Raw genomic sequence first — 16,743 nt, forward strand, 5'->3', positions numbered from 1 at the left:
ACTGAAACACCCAGGCGCCCGGAGAGTCATTTTTAAAGTCACCACCATCTTTTTTGTTTGGCAAAGCCAGTTCAGAGGCAATAAGGATAAATGGCATTCCCTACCAATCTTATTTATTTTTTAATGTGGTCGTTCTGCTTTATATTTTCAAAGCTTGCTAATGACAAGGCTCTGTTTCCCAAACAGTATATTTTACTTTAATGTGAATTTCTATCAAAAACCAATAGCAGAATTACTTTTTAAGATGATCTTATTTACCTACATATATATAAAATCTCATCATCCAAACACTTCTTTTAATGTTATCAAACGGAAAGGAAACTTTTTGAATCTTGACTATAATGTGTTGGAGGCTCAATTCATTGCAATAACACAATAGCAGCGATTCAGTTCTGTCTCTTCTTTGCCCACATAGCATTCACTAATTCAGGGATTAGATTCAGGTAGGAATAAGAGAGTTCAGGATATATCTTTAGGATCACTACAATGACTGAAGATGTTTACTTAGAAATTATTGTCAGGGAGCCTGGGTGGCTCAGTCGGTCCAGTGTCCAACTCTTGATCTCAGCTGAGGTTGTGATCTCACAGTTCATGAGATCAGGCCTCTTTGAGCTCTGCACTGACAGTGTGAATCTTGCTTGGGATTCTCTCTCTCTCCCTCTCTCTCTGCCCCTCCCCTGTGCATACACACTCTCTTCCCCTTTCTTTCTCTCAAAATAAATAAGCACTGAAGTAAAAGAAAAAGTCAAGTCCAGCAAGCAGGGGTCCACACCCCTCTATTTGCAGAAAGCAGAAATGAAAGCATTCTTATCATTCACAAAAGGTTTTCCCTTAGTGACTGTTTTGCCAAAGCAGTTGCATACATTAAGCAAATCTTGCTCCACCTTCTAGCATAAACTGATTAGGTCTCCTCTTTTGCTTTGTTAGAACTTAAGGTGATTGAATTAGGTCTTCTGTTGACCTCATGAGCCATGGAGTTTTGATGTTTTATATATATCCTTCAATTTACAGTGTCAGCTTATATTTTTAAGTATTTAAATCCTAAATTTGAACCAGTATCATCAACGCTAACTAGTTTGAACTAATACTCCAGAATAAATAAGCAGTTGGGTATCTGAAAATAGAACAAAAAAATCAGAAAAGAGTGTTGCTTAAAAATCACAACAGCATCTTATAAAATGTCCTGCTTAGGTAATAAATGCAATGCAAGATCGTGCAAGCTATATGTAATCTTCACGAAATGTATCCTAGGTGGTGATTGAGAAATAATTCCGTTTTACAATAGTTGGTAAGCTATTTTCTTTTTACATGTTTGACTTTAAAATAAAGTAAATACATCATGCTAAAATGATATCTCTCAGGGGTTCCTGGGTGGCTCAGTCAGTTGAGCGTCTGACTCATGATTTTAGCTCAGGTCATGATCTCGCAGTTTGTGGGATCGAGCTGGGATCAAGGCCTACATCAGGCTCCACTTTAAGCATGGAGCCTGCTTGAGATTCTCTCTCACTCTCTCCCCCTGCCTGCCTCTCCCTCTCTCTCTAGAATAAAAACTAAAGGAAATAAAATTAACTTAAAATACAAAGGATAAAATGATATCTCTGAGAAAATGAACTTTTTGAAACATTTAACTAGGTAAGTTTTACCGAGAAAATGATATGCCTATAAAAATAAGGATACAACAACAACAACAACAACAACAACAACAAAATTGAGGCCGGAATAAAAAAGAATGCAATGCAGTTTTCTAGAATATCCAGATCTTAGAGGTAGGGATAGTTAGATCCTAGTAGCCGGCTGCTAGAAAAGGAAATAAACAGCTGGTGTGTGGCATGTTATCTGAGGGTCCCAGCACCCTTCTGTTCTGGGCGAATAGCTCCCAAAGTCTCGGCCAGAAGCCGAGCCATGCTCCGGACTAACTCAAATAGCACTTTCAGAATTTTGATATATCTGCCAAAGTAAGCTGCCAATTAGCATTTATGAGAGTCACACAAGTATTTCTACCACTGTATCCCATTCCCCTAAAAGGTGTTAATTCATTCGGGCTACTGGGTAGGACAATTCAAATACTGTCTGGGAGAAGAGATTAATCTTTTAATCCTTTCTAAATGATTCACCAACCTAACTTTGGTAATTCTAATTTAACAGACATAACTGGCTTAATCTTCATTTCTATTAAAGGTACCCTGGGAACATACGCCTCAAACCTCACTGTACAGTCACCTCCTTATCCCTGGGCTGAGTGTGGGAGACGAAGTAAGACCCAGAGGTACGAGGATAGGCAGGACGGAGTGAGAAAAAGACATCTCCCAGTGGTTCTTAAATATTTAGTGTGACTCAGAATCACTCAAGGGTGCTTAAAAATGAAGAATCTGGTGTCTGACACCCAGTCATTCTGATTCGGAAGGTCAAGGGTAACACCGGGTTTAGGGATCCGAATATCTAACAAGGACTCTTGGTAATTCTGGTGCCAGGGGTCTGGGAGCCATCCCTGGAAGAGTTCAGCTTTATGTAAATGAAGGCTGTGCTCCCTTGCCTCACCCTGGCTTCTGTTTAAGAATAACCTTTGAGTTAGAGAAGCTATAAAGTGATCATGAAGTTCTCGAAGACAGTAGGTAGTTGACTCACCTTCCATCCCATGGGTACTAATTGACATTTATCCTCAGCAGAGTAACTTCGTGGCACACATATTTAATGACAGCACAAGCCTGTGGTTATAAGCTTCATAAATGGAACTCTACACAGCAGTGGTGGCCTTTTATTTATATACTCATTTCAAAGGGAAGTCAGAGCAGTTAGCTGTGTGCAGTCTATTTACTAAACAGCGTTTAAACGATGGGCGTAGACAGAGATTCTCTCAGCTTAATGTCTATCAGATGATTAAAACAGTTTCCAGTTAAATTCCTGCTCACAACGTACCAAGCAAAACGGTAATACCCGTAAAATAATGAAGGTACGGCATGTGCTTAATTTATTCCAAACATTGCAAGATTTTCACATTAGCATTAATGGCTTGCTTATAGTGGAACCCTAGAGGCCACATAAAATAATAGGAGGCTCAAAAGTTGTAGCTAAAAAGGAAGTGTTAAAAAAAAAGTGTGCATACTCTTTGTGGTGTGTTCCACCAGAAGATTGTGGTTCAATGTTCACATTGTTCTCTCCAGACAGTACTAATTTGTTTCCAATTAAAAGAAAATGGATTGCAAATGACTTCACAGAGCAGCTCGGTCAAAGAAATAAGGCCTGGTTTATAATGATGCCTCAGGAGCAGGGCTCCTGCTGTAGGGCACAAATCTAGGCCTCATTGAACAGAGTAGCCGTGTCTGAAAAGAAGAGTTTGAGTTGTTCTCGTCCTGGAATTTATTGTGCTGTTTAAGCTAATTAGTATGCTTGGTTTAGGTAGTTTGCAGAAGCTTACAGCTCTTTGTGCAGAACAGAGATTAATAAACTTGCATTGCAGTTTATTTTGAGTAATTCTTAATGTTTACCCTCATTTTTAATAGTATAAAGCTTTTTAACCCCTTGTCAGGGGAAGGTAATTGTTTCCTTATGATCTTCAGCTCTTTGATATCTGGACAATGAGTTATGAAGCAAGCAAATGATGAAGTAAGGGAGACAGGGAGAAAGGAAGTGTTCTCATTGATAAAAGACACTGAAGACTTGTGACCCCTTCTAACCCCTGACAAGTAAAAGTTGGAAAATGTTTCTCATTCCTATGTTTTGCATTGAAGTCTAGGAAGCAACAGACATATGGCTATTACCAAAAGGAAAAGGAAATGCTCTTGCAATTCACAAATTGAGACACGTATACGAAAGCTTAGCCCACATGCATTTTCTTCACCTCCCTTATACAGTTGGGAAGAACTGGGGCATTGGTAATTGTTAATTCGAAGCCCAGAATTCCTATGCTCATTCTCTAGGGAGAATATGGATCTCCAAGGTATGATTGTGTCTACGTGGACTTAATTAGCCCTATGCATTAGGAACTACTGGTCAAAGTAATGTCTTTGAAAGAAGAAGTGGCTTGTTTCTAATAAGAACAATCCATTGAACTGGGTCAAATACTGGAATGCAATGAACTCAAATAGTTATTCCCTTGAGCTCTGACTTGCTATCAGTGAGGATTGTGCTCATAGCTAATGAAACAAATCCCAGCTCAAATTTATTTATTTATTAGAGAGAGAGAGAGAGAGGGAGATTGTTGAAACAAAAGGACTTATTGAAGGAGAGAGGGCATGCTACTTGGCTTATATAAGTTTCAATGAATAAGGATCTTCATCTTCTGAATCTTTAAAGATGGTTACACCTAATGTATACTCAACATCCACACGTACATTTCGATCTTCTTTTACAATCATTTTTCTAAAAGTTCTACTTGTTTAGAAAAAAAAAATATTTAAAGCTCGGAAACAAGGCAAAAGGTAAGTGGCCTATCTTTTCAATGTTATATACGAGGATGGACCTGCCCAAGGCCCCTGTTTCCTATTGATTAGAATTTCTATTTCATGAGGCTACATATTTACATGCAGATTTTTGTCCAATAGAGAAGCAAAAAAAAAAAAAAAAAAAAAAAAAAAAATTGTTTGCTACAAAGTTAGTCCCCAAAGTCACGGCTTATTGCCTTATTGGACAATAACCGATTTTGTACCTAATTGAGTAACCTTATCCTAATGTTTCTCTATTAGATGGATTATAAGTGTCTAGATCCAAAAAAAACCAGAAAAAACAATAACAAAAAAAACCTATTTAAACTGATCTTAATATCTTACCAGTTCCCTTCTTAACTAAAGGGTTGAGTAAAATCTTCCACAAGGGCACACGGTTTGTTTCACACTTGGGTGAGAGTCGTGATTTTACGGGATTGTCTGTGTTGGTTTCCAGGTAAAATTTATATATTTGGCACCACAGGTACACACAGCCAGGAGGAAGGCTGATAGAAGACTCTATTGGCAACACAAAGAAAGCAGATGTATAATGAATTTAAAATAAAATGAACAGGAGTAATAAAGTACTTGGACCACTCACTATATGCCTGGCAGCATTCTAAGGAAGTACTGTGAAAGGCTCATACCTTATAGGTCCACAGACTCAACTCAGGGAAACAAATATCGTCCCTGACTCTGGAAATATTTTGTCAGCGGCGTCACAATAAACGGTGATCAGCTTCAATAAGCACACTAGGTCTCAGGAATTAAGACTATCTATCCTGAGTTGGGAAGCAGGCCCCTTGTGGTGTTTGAACTACGATTTAGAGCTCAGCTGTCCATTCCTGTATCTCCTATATCCTCTATCTGCTGGTAACACAAGGAAAGGGAGTCTGCTGGTCCTCATGGGCCAAATAAGATAGCAATTTAAAATGTCACCCTCTCACCTTCTACGTTTTCCCTGGCCTCAGTCAGTCCATAACGGAATCAATTTATTTAATAATTTTATGTGTGGAAGAGAGAAATATAGTCATTGCGGTTTTAAAATAGGGATGTCAGAGTGAAATAACTTCCCCGGGGCTGCCTCTTCCACAGCAAAAGCCAAATCAAGATTAGACCTGAGACCGTCTCAGTTTTAAACCTAATTTCTGTAGAGAAATTACCATGACAGTGCTTTAAACCCAGAAGGCTGTGAGCAGTCTAGCTGAAGGTTGAGCATCGGTGGAGTTGTTATTTTCAAAACTTGTGTGAGAAACACAATTTTCTGAGGTAACAGACAGTCCTTGCAACAGGTAGCACTGGAGACAGATGAAGGGACAAAACTGAGAGGAGAAAGTCGAGGGCATATTCAAAACATGTTGTAAAGAATAATGCAGGATTAGAATCGCTTTGGGGCCTTTTGGCTAAGATCAAGTGAAGAATAATGCGAATAATGCTGGAGTAGAGACACTTAAAAATGTCCAATGTACAGCTGAGACTGAAATCAGAGACATTCGAAAAGATCCTTATTATGAGTATTATTATTTTTAAACTCCCAGTGTTAGGTTTTGCTCAGCGATTATCCCTGTGTAACCTGTGGGACAACTGGCAGAATAATCAGCCTTGGGATTTCTGGGTTAGAGAAAAAAACAAAAAACAAAAAACAAAAAAAAACAAAAACCCTTCAAGACATCTGATGGATCATCTGGTTTATTTTTTCTTCCCCTTTTTTGGTACTTCTTTACCCCTATGGTGCACAGTGAGGGGTCGAAATGCAGCCAAAGGAGAGGAAACAAACAATCTGGGTCCCCTTTGAATTCTTAAGGAAGAGCTAATTTACAAATGTGGGCCTGAAGATAGTCATGTTTCCTTAGGTTGTTTTTTAAATTTCAGTATGAGCACATTGTAATATTTTGAATTTTTGTAAAAACATTTCCATCAGGGAAAGCCTCACTTGTCAGTTTGAGAAACAGCCTTCACACTGAGGTCGGAATTGAATACAAGATTTTCATTAGAGAGAGAGAAATGGACAGCTTCTCTTCTCTCCTTCCTTGAACAGCAGACTGAGATCCAGAAAGGTTCACAGCTGAACGGATTCCATTGCCTTCTTAGTGGCTAAGGGAATACTAAAAATGAGATCTTTCTCTTTTCACCACATTGCAGTACCTGAATTTTTCATTGTGTGGTTGAAAATAAACCACAACTAACAGGTAGGTACTTCAGAATGGAAGCACAGACATTTAGGAAGTTTCCTTTTTCTTCATTACGGTGAAATATGTTATTACTCTTTGCGTTCTAATAGATAAATCTTCAGAACTTTATGTGAATATGGCTTGTGATGAAGATCAGTCTGAAATATTGTCAAAGGCAAGATAAACATGTTGCTTTTCACAGGTAATAATATAAATGTATGTTCTAGAGTCCCTGAACCTCCATATGTTTAATTCTACAGGTGATAAAGTGAACCAGTTTTCCTGCAGGTTCTTTTTTTTCCACAAAGAAAGTTTTAGGAAATGTCTGAGAATCTTTTACATTGCCAGGCAAAACTATTTTGGGCAAAAGAAATAGAGAGAACTCTTCTGTGGGTTCAATGAGTAAGGCTACTCAGCTTTGGAGAAACTGTACAAGAAAGGAGCAAAGTCATTCTGATGGGAGGAAAATAAAAACAAAAACAAAAACAAAAACAAAAAACAACAACCACTAGAATGTAAGAAAAGGCTCAAAGGAAAAAGGCTGGAAAATGAGAGAAATGTGTGCCATATTAGAGCAGCTAAAAATAAGAAAACAAGGAGGCATTGTGTCCTGGGTTAAATGGTGACCTTCTCTCCCAAAGATAGGCCCACATTATAAATCCCTGGAACCTAGGAGGGTTACCTTATATAACAAAAGGTGGGATTAAGTTGAGGATTTTGAGAGAAAGAGCTTTATCCTAGATTATCTGGGTGGCCATAAATGGAATCAGATGCCTCCTTATAAGAAAGGCTTACCGAAGAGAAGACAAAGAAGAGGAAAAGGCACTGTGGCCACAAGCCAAAAAAATGCCTGGAGCCACCAGAAGCCCAGAGAGGCAAGGAAAGTTTCTCCTCTTAGAGCCTCCCGAGAGACTGTGGTCCTGCCCATGCTTTGATGTCAGACTTCTGGCCTCCAGAACTGTGAAAGGATGAGTGAATTTCTGTATTTTTAAGCCATCCAGTTTGTATCGTTTGTTTTAACGGTCACAGGAAACTAATACAGACTGGAAGAAATTTGAGTCTGTGTTCTGTTCCTCTTTGGTCTCAATGCTTTCTTAAAAAAAAAAAAATAGGATACCTCAGTATTTTGGGTGTGACCAGGTGTAAAGGTATCTCCCTCTCCCTCCCTAAAAGGCTGACTAAGTCTCTAGAAACTTTTATCAATGGATGAGTCAACTACTGAGACCTACATAACAACCTTGTTTACTGAGCTTTATCTGAAAACCTAGCATAAAGGCCGCAGCCCCAACATCTTCCTTTGTCTTTAGCTGGAGGTGGTATTTAAGGTGGTGGCTTGGGCCATTTGGGGGAGTCACTCAGTTTTTCTCCTTATCTTTCATGTATACAGGAGGTATACATGTTATTAAACTTGATTGTTTTTGTCCTGTTAATCTGTGTCTTACTACAGGTGGGTCTCAGCCAAGAACCTAGAATAGTAAAGGGGAAATTATTTTTTTCTCCCTTGCACCATGTTCTGGGGTATTTATGTCTTCTGGTAATAGCTACGATCTGGTATGATTATAGTTGGCACGTGTGTTGAACAAGTTGGTGAGAAGAATATAAATAACAGCTGAAGTAGCAACAATCATAATATTTATTGAGTGCCTCTCTATCAGTCTCTTAGCAAGGAACACAATTTATGCCAAATGGTTCAAACTAAGAAACTTTAAGGCCCACACCACCACCAGAGGCACGGTCGGAGCTGGAGAAACAAAAAGGCAAATAAATGAGGAATGATGCTATGTCCCGAGACAACAAATTACAGACACTAATTGCCATCCAGAAGGTTGGAAGGACACAGAGAGTTAAGAATGTTGAAAGAGCCCAGGACAACGGGAATCATGGAGGAAGGACCTCCTGTAAGGGGCTAATGTAAGAAGAAAAGCACACTACTGTGGATCTCCTCTACTCTATTTCTCTACAACACTACTTTCTTCCTGACCCCATATATGTGGGTTTTCCACACATCAAGGATTCTGTGACACCAGCGGGCCATTCTACAGTTTAGCTAAATTCTGATGCAATTTACCTGGAGATAAAGTCAGATCCCACAGGCTAAGGGCTCAGCCTAAAGAGCCCTAAAGAGCCTAAAGACCCCCTCTTTCCTCCAGCCTCAGATGCCAATCTCTGTGTTGTTACATGTGCTCCTCACTAATTGCCTATACATCAGAGATCCCCACAATCCTCTCTGCAGGTTCTATTAATTTGCTAGAGTGACTCACAGTACAGAAAAACAGTCGATGTACCGGATTACCAGTTTATTATAAAGTAATAAAACTCAGGAACAGCCAGATGGAAGATAAACAGGGCAAGTGGGAAAATGTGGAGAAGCTTCCTCACTGTCTCTGGGTATGCTGCTACTCTCCAATTTCCACATGCTCACCAACCCGGAAGATCTCTGAACCCCATCGTTTTGAATTTTTATGGAGGCTTCATTACATAGGCACGAGTGATTGAATCATTGGCCATTGGAGATTCATTCAGTCTCCAGGGTCCTACCCCTCTCGGAGGAGGTAAGGGGGGTAGGAATGAATGTTCCAACTTGCCAATCATATGCTTGGTTCTCCAGGTAACTAGCCCCCATCCTTAGGAGACCTAAGGGCTTTCCAAAAGTCACCTGATTAAGGTAAAGTCAGGTACGGTTGAAAGAGGTTTGTTATTCATAACAAAGGATACCTTTATCTCTCTCATCCCTTAGAAAGTTCCAAGGGTTTTAGGAGTTCTGTCCCCAGAATAGGGGTGAAAACCAGATATATATTTCTTATTATAAATCACAATATCAATCAATCAAGCAATCAATCCATCAATAAATAAATCACAATATCGCAAATATATATTCTTGGGGAAATGTAGCTAGCTATTGAAAGAAATGTAGCACCAAGGCAGGAATTAAGTTGGAAGGAAATGTTTCATCCTCTTTCTTCCTGGCCTCTGATCAGGCCCACCAAAGAGCCAGGTAGTGTAGTTCATAATGGTTGGGCTCCCAGGGCACAGAGCCAGGCACAGAGGGACAGAGAGGGAAGGCGTGAAAATGGAGAATGGCTAGGTCCCTACTTTGAACCAGATATGTAATAAACCCCTTGGAAAATTGTGCCCTAGACCTTATTGTAACCCCAAAGATATGTATTCGTCATTGCATATTTAGTTGAGTGCTAAAACTTTGAGGAGATCATGTATCAAAGTGGCTTAATCTCCTGCACATTCCTCTTGGCTCCCTCTCCTCATCTGTACTGGCCTTTTGACTCTTCAGGTGGATGCTCCCATTCCTGGCCCCTGATCTTACTGTTTGCTCTTCTCAGCACGCCCTTCCCTTCCCTCAGAAGTCTGTATGGCTCACTCCTTCCCCTCAAGTTCTGTTCAAGTGTCCTCTTCTCAGCCCATCTTCCCCATCGCCCTTCACTCCAGTTGCCTTTTCTTTATGGCCCTTGACTCCACTCCACGTCTCAGGTTGCATTCGCTCGGGTGTCCCCTGTTATCCTCATCACTTCATAAGTGCCTCATGAGTGAGACTTGCACAACGGGGTATTTCAGCATCTGACACGGAGGTGCTCAGTAAGTGTCGCCCGAATGAGTGATAATGGGGCACGCTCGGGGTCCGAGCCTGTGAACGCGTGCGATTCTGAAGCCCCTCGTCTGTCCATGGGAATGGAATCTAAATGGGCCGTGTGCCCCATTCGACAATGAGGGAAAAGCCCAGGATCCGCAAGCCTAGCGAAGCCCCATCTTTAAAGAGGTGAGTGGAATCCATCATCGAGATAACATAATAAGGAAGAACCAGAGCTTTTGGATGCAGATGAACCAGATCCAAAGAAATGGACTATAATTTTGTTTCATCAGCTCCCCCCCCCACACACACACATACGAGCACACACGTATCACCACTCCCCACGGGCTCTCCTTCCTTTTCCAGACGAAAAGCTGACATGTGCGTAACAGATGCCACACGTTCGTATCCGGACCGGGCAGAGAAGCCGATGATGTATCCACACTGTGTACCCAGATGGGAGCTTTGACACCATTCCGAGCCGTGTGTGCAGATCTTCCAGCAGCACCGAGGTGCCTGTGAGGCCTCTCCCCGAAGCACTTCTCACTTCTAGTTCCCCAGAAAGAGAAGCCGCCTGGGGATGTCAACCAAAGTGCTGCTATAAATAACAGTGTGGAGACAGAGGAGGTTCAGGCCGTACCAGACTCATTCTCAACGGGTTGCTTGCCTTTGGAGGGTGCATGTCCCCCCTCTTCAGCCCTTTTTGGGGGTACTTGTCACATAAAATGTCACACAGCACATCATAGAACTAAAAACATTTGCCAAGAGGCACTCCTAGCTTCAAGGGGAAGGGACCTGTTTTCCCTTACACTCTTTAAGGAAGCTAAGGATTATTAGCTGGCAGAAAGATAGATGTGGCCGCTCTGGAGGATGTGGACGTGGGTTATTCCATGTTCCAGCTGACCACAAGGCTAATTTGTGGAGGGAAGGAAGGGTTTTAGAGGCTAAGTGGCAAAGCCTTCAACTGTCTGCGATTACTTCTCGGTGCCCAGATGGCTTAATAATTACACTTAATAATTACTAAGGAATAAGCACCCTGATCATAGGAGTTAGGGTGGGAGGGAGGAAGGTTTTTGCCTTTCCCATCTCGATCTTCCTTAGGTGGGTCTCTGTTCCTTGTCTTCAATCACATAGAGTCCTTGGCTGGACCACGATGACCGACCCTGGATGTTAGGCTCACAGAAGCTTGCCCTGCGGACACTGCTTTTGTCAGAAGGCATTCCTTCCTGTTGAATTTCTTCTTAAATGTCTTTTACTACTTTTTGCTTAAAACCCTCTCTATAGTAGACAGGTTGGCACCCACCTTGGGGTCCGGGGTGGTGCAGAATGGGACTCGCCTCACTGCAATCACTGAGTACCCTGCGGTCCACACTACCTCCTCATTGGAAGCATTGGTGACCTTCTCAATAATCCTAAATTTGCAACTATAGCACTTTGGGCACCCGGAGAACAAACTCATGTCCAGCCTCATTCAGAATACAGCTTTTTGTTTTGTTTTGTTTTTTGGGTTTTTTTTACACATAGCTGTGTGCAAGCCAGAGCCAACCTTTATTTTTTTATTATTATTTTTTTTTAATATTTATTTATTTTTGGGAAAGAGAGAATGTGAGCCAAGGAGGGGCGGGGGGGGGGGGGGAGGACAGAAGATTCAAAGCAGGCTCCGTGCTGACAGCAGAGAGCCTGATGTAGGGCTCGAACTCCTGAACTGTGAGATCATGACCTGAGCTGAAGTTGGAAGTTCAACTGACTGAGCCACCCAGATGCCCTGTGCCAGAGCCAATGTTAGTGTTGGTGGTGGCTGTCCCTTCTCATACTTCCTCTCTGTGCGGTGGGTAGGGCTTTCTCTTGTCCCTGCTTGGGGCTCTGGTGTCACATGCCTGCCAGGATCCTTATTGTTCTATGTGGCCTCCAGGACTCATTTGTTCTGTACTCTCTATAACATTTGCACTGGACACGATGCTACCAGGTCTCTGGGGATGATGCAGACTGGCAAAGGTTATGCCCATGCCCTTGTCTGCTGTCCCTGTTGGATCATCCAGCTCCGAAGTTTCTTCTCCCAAAGGCAAGGCTCAACTTTTCTTCTGTCTCCTTTCCTTTTTGTGACTTCAACATTTACTTTTTCTTTTTTTTTTTAATGCTGAAAACAAAAAGCTTTCTTTTGTAAGGGAGTTTTAAGAGTCAGCTTAAAGGCAGTGTCATTACGTGTCTTGTAGAGAAAACAAAAAAGCTCTATCAAGTAGTGAGAACAATTTTGTTTATTCTTTTAGAAGCAAAGAAATTCTAGGGTTGTAACAAAATGATTAATCCGGGAAAACAGCATTGTTCAGATGGGGTGATTTCAAATGTGTATTGTGCATTTAGAGAACCTGACTTGGAACCACAGATCGCCACTTACTGGCTGTTTAACTTTGAGTTGTTTACCTCCCTAAGACTTGGCATCTTGTATAACAAACAGACTGCTAACAGTGGTTTTTAAGGCATAAAATTATCAGCAAGAAGACCATCAACACTTAGTAGGGTGCTTCACATGTGGTAAGTAGTCAGTGGGTGTTAGCAGTTATTATTAAGAATTTGGGGTTTGCATTATAATTGAAATATGAACTTCAAAATAAGAATTTATAGTCACATCGTTGAAAGTTTGCAAACTGTGATATCAAGAAGGGGTTTCGTGTCTGTCTTTGAATATAGAAAGCACATTTAGTGTTCAAAAATTCTGAACCTCACTCTGAACGTTATCATTGCATTATTTCCATCTAAAATGCAAGCATGCTGAGAAGAATCATATCAGTTTAAGACACAGGCTGTGGCACAAGCATTTCTAACATTTCCTGATGCCACTGTACCCGCATTAAGGCTGCGAATCATGTAACTGCATTTACACTGGGCAGATTCTGCTAAGGATAGAGCATAAATGAAAATAAAGTACAATTTTTCACTCCCTCTTCATTCTTAAATCCTACTAATGTCAGCGAGAATTATGTATTATAGAAAAGGAAGAAAAAATCGATTATTTCAGTCTACTGCTCTGTAAGTTTTTGTACCCTGCAGTATTAGAATTCTTTCCTTTTAATATCCTTCTCTAAGCACACAGTAGGTGTTCAATGCATGCCCATTAGATAAATGAGAACCTAATGCACCTAAATGAACACTGGCCATATGTACCTTAGCTTATGACCATCACTGTCAGTTATGAAGGTGGGGATGAAAAAACCATCTTTCACATCCCCTGCATTCTGTTTTGATTTCTGATTTCTGGCCCAATCTGTAGTATATTACACAAACACACACACACACACACACTTTTTAACGCAGCACACGCATAACCTTGGCACGTGGAAATGATCACAAACCCTAGTCTTGAAAAAAAGAATTCTAAATTGATATGACTAGGTCTGTCCTATATCCATTGTATTAACTTTAGCATGAATCATATGTGGCGAGGATATAATGCATGATATTGATTTTGATATTTTTTCCCTCTAGGCTGTGTCTTAGTTCCTGCCTTGATCTTAAAAGTAAGATAGATGTTAGGCATTATTATCTAGCAGAAGGAGCAAAAAATCAATTTTATCTCCTGGCACCTCATTCCCTTTCCCTGCAATGGCCAGGCAGTAATGTAGGAACAGCTGTAAGCTCATGTTTACTTATTAAAGGGTGTGATGCTGATCTTTGCTGGGAATCCACTAGCCTAGGCTTTTTGCTATTGTATCCACTGCATATTTTCGGGTGATAAATATATAATGAGTATGGGAACCAATTAACTTGCTTTATCATAGCAATAGTCATTTCGAAAGAGCATCTCTGTAAAGGTGAACTAATATTTCAAAAAAATTTTTATTTTGAAATAATTTTAGATTTACATAATGTTGCAAAGATAGTACAAAGAGCTCCCACATGCTCTTTACCCAGTGTTGTCCATTAATATGCTTTCTCTGCTCCAGGATCTAATCCAATATACTACATTGTATTAAAAGACTTTTTTTTTCTTTTTTTTTTTTTTTTGGAGAAATATATATATATATATTTGCTAATGGCAAGAATGTAAATGTAACTGAACACTACATCATAGAGGTCTCTTTTGATTCGTTACATTTTTTTTTAAGGTTGCCAGAAAAGGAAAGATGTTCGGTGAGCCTCTCAATAGTCTAATGAAATGATTTCCATCTTTGCTGTCAAGACACACAGCGGCACGTTGATCAGTGGAGGGATATATTCACAAGCAAAGTACTGTTAATTGCAAAGTGCGATATTTTATTGTATTAAAGTTTGTGACAAGTGTATGTATTCATAAACTGAACAGAATGAAAGGTTATTCTAATTGCAACACTACTCTCACTTGCATTGTGAACGCTTTTTAGAGTGACGAAAGGAGGTAGTGTTATAACTATGAGCTCCAAATTGCTCTTAAAGTTACTTCTTAGGTGCTTTATCCTCACTTTCTTCACCTTTGGAATGGGGCATATATCCCCCACACCATCTCTAGCTTAATAGAAACCAAGATCTTTGGAATAAGAATAATGGCTGCATCAGTGTCCAATATCTTGGAGAACTAATTCAAAAACTATTATCATCTGTTTCAATCATCTTGTTGCTCAAGGTTTGACTGTCACTCACTTAGATGTTCTCTAGAGCTTTGGGACTCTGGTAACACATAACATGCTCTATAGGAAATTTGCTATAAAATCCCACCTTCTCTTTACTTGTGTTTTGTGTTAAGGACCACTTTTGGTGCCATTGTCCTCCTTGAAATATACAAATGTGTTTATGTTTGCCATGGTACTGCCCCCAAATTTGTCCATTCATTCATCAACATTGTCTAAAGTGGTTCAGACACTGTGCTAGACATTGGGGAAAAGAAAGTTAATAAAACATAGCTCTTTTTCTTATTTACCTTATAGCCTAGTGGAGCTGATAATATTAAATCGATAGGAGGTCTAAAACAGTTATATATAAAAGTTATGTTCTACACTCTAAGTGCCTAATTCTGCTGAGTGAAATAAAAGACGCCTTCACTACGGAGGCAATGTTTTGCAGTTGTTGTTGTTGCTGTTGTTGTTTTGAGAGATAAAGAGAGGAGCAGAAGAGAGTCAGAGAAAGAGGGAGAGGGAGAGTCTTAAGCAGGCTGCAATCCCAGAAGGGAGCCAGACATTATGAGGGCTCGATGTCACATCCTTATGACCACCTGTGAACTCACGACCTGAGCCAAAATCAAGAGTTGGATGCTTACCCAACTGAGCCACCCAGACGCCCCAGTAGGTAAGGTTTTAAATGAGTTCCAGAGGATAAATAAGTAATGCCCAGAAGACTAATTAGTGGGAGAGAGTGACAAGGTGATTTTAAGCAGAACCATGTGCTGAAGTATGTGTTTTCATACAGAATGATCTTTTTAGAGAAATTCAAGTACTTTGGAAGGGCTGAAGTGTGGAACATTGTGTGAGAGAATAGCAATGAGATCAGAAATTACACCTGTTAGGACTGGGGCATTAATGTCTCTCTGATCTAAGCAAGAGATGATGGGGTTTGAACCGAAAGTAGAGTCAAGGGTAAAAGAGAACATGAGATGGATTCCAGAAACAAATGGGAGGGGGAGCTGCTTGGGAATGAGAGCAGAGTCAGAGCTGAAGAAGACACCCAGATTTCTGATGCAATGTACATTGCTTGTGGGTAACACAGAAACAGAGATGCAGAAACAATTTAGTGCCTTGTACATGTATTGGGAGGACAGAGAAGGTAATGTGCTCCATCTGAATATGATATTGAAGTTTCTATTTGATATCCACTTTAAAGTAAACGGTAGGAAGTCCAAGAGAGAGAGAGGTGAATAGGAGAAATTGATTTGAAACCTGGCAACATTAGGTGAGCATCGAAGCCATTGCTTGGACTCAAGGGAAGACAAGAAAAGGGCAAATGGAGGTAAGACTACATTTAATAAGTGGACAGAGAAATAAGACCTCAGGCACGAGAATGAGATGGAAAAGGCTAGAGTGGTAGGTATAAAGGCCTGAAGGTGATATGAGCGTGTCAGATAAGATGACAGAAAATCTTGAGATGAACAGGGTTACTAGGATCCGATGTGACCAACAGGTCAAGAGTGATGTCAAGCGGTTTGAGTACAACAGGAGCCAGTTTACGATAGGTGAAAGACTGAATGAAGAGGCAAGCAACCAGGTACAGAGAGGATAGATTACACCTTCCAGAAGCTTGGATGTGGAGAAAGCTAGAGCAAAACATGAAGCTAGAAATACACAAATCTTATAAACAAATTATTTATTCTTTAACTTCATTTTTTCTTCCTCTTCCTCCTCCTCTTCCTCCTTCTCCTCCTCTTTTCTTCTTCTCCTTTTGGTTTGTTTGCTTTTGTTTGCTAATAAAATAGGAAACGATTCTGTTTATAAGATAAGGGGGATCTTCCTGTGGAGAAGGAAAGGTTGGAGATACAGAAAAGAGAGAATCACTGATGGAGAGAATTCCCCCAAAAGGTCTGAAGATGGTGTTAATCTAGATCAGAAGTGAAAAGATTCGGGGAGCAATGTGATCCCCATCCTCACATATTTGATAAGAGGAGGTA

This window comes from Puma concolor, chromosome B3, assembly GCF_028749965.1.
Source record: "Puma concolor isolate L17-30 chromosome B3, mPumCon1.1.hap2, whole genome shotgun sequence".
Classification (NCBI taxonomy): Eukaryota; Metazoa; Chordata; class Mammalia; order Carnivora; family Felidae; genus Puma; species Puma concolor.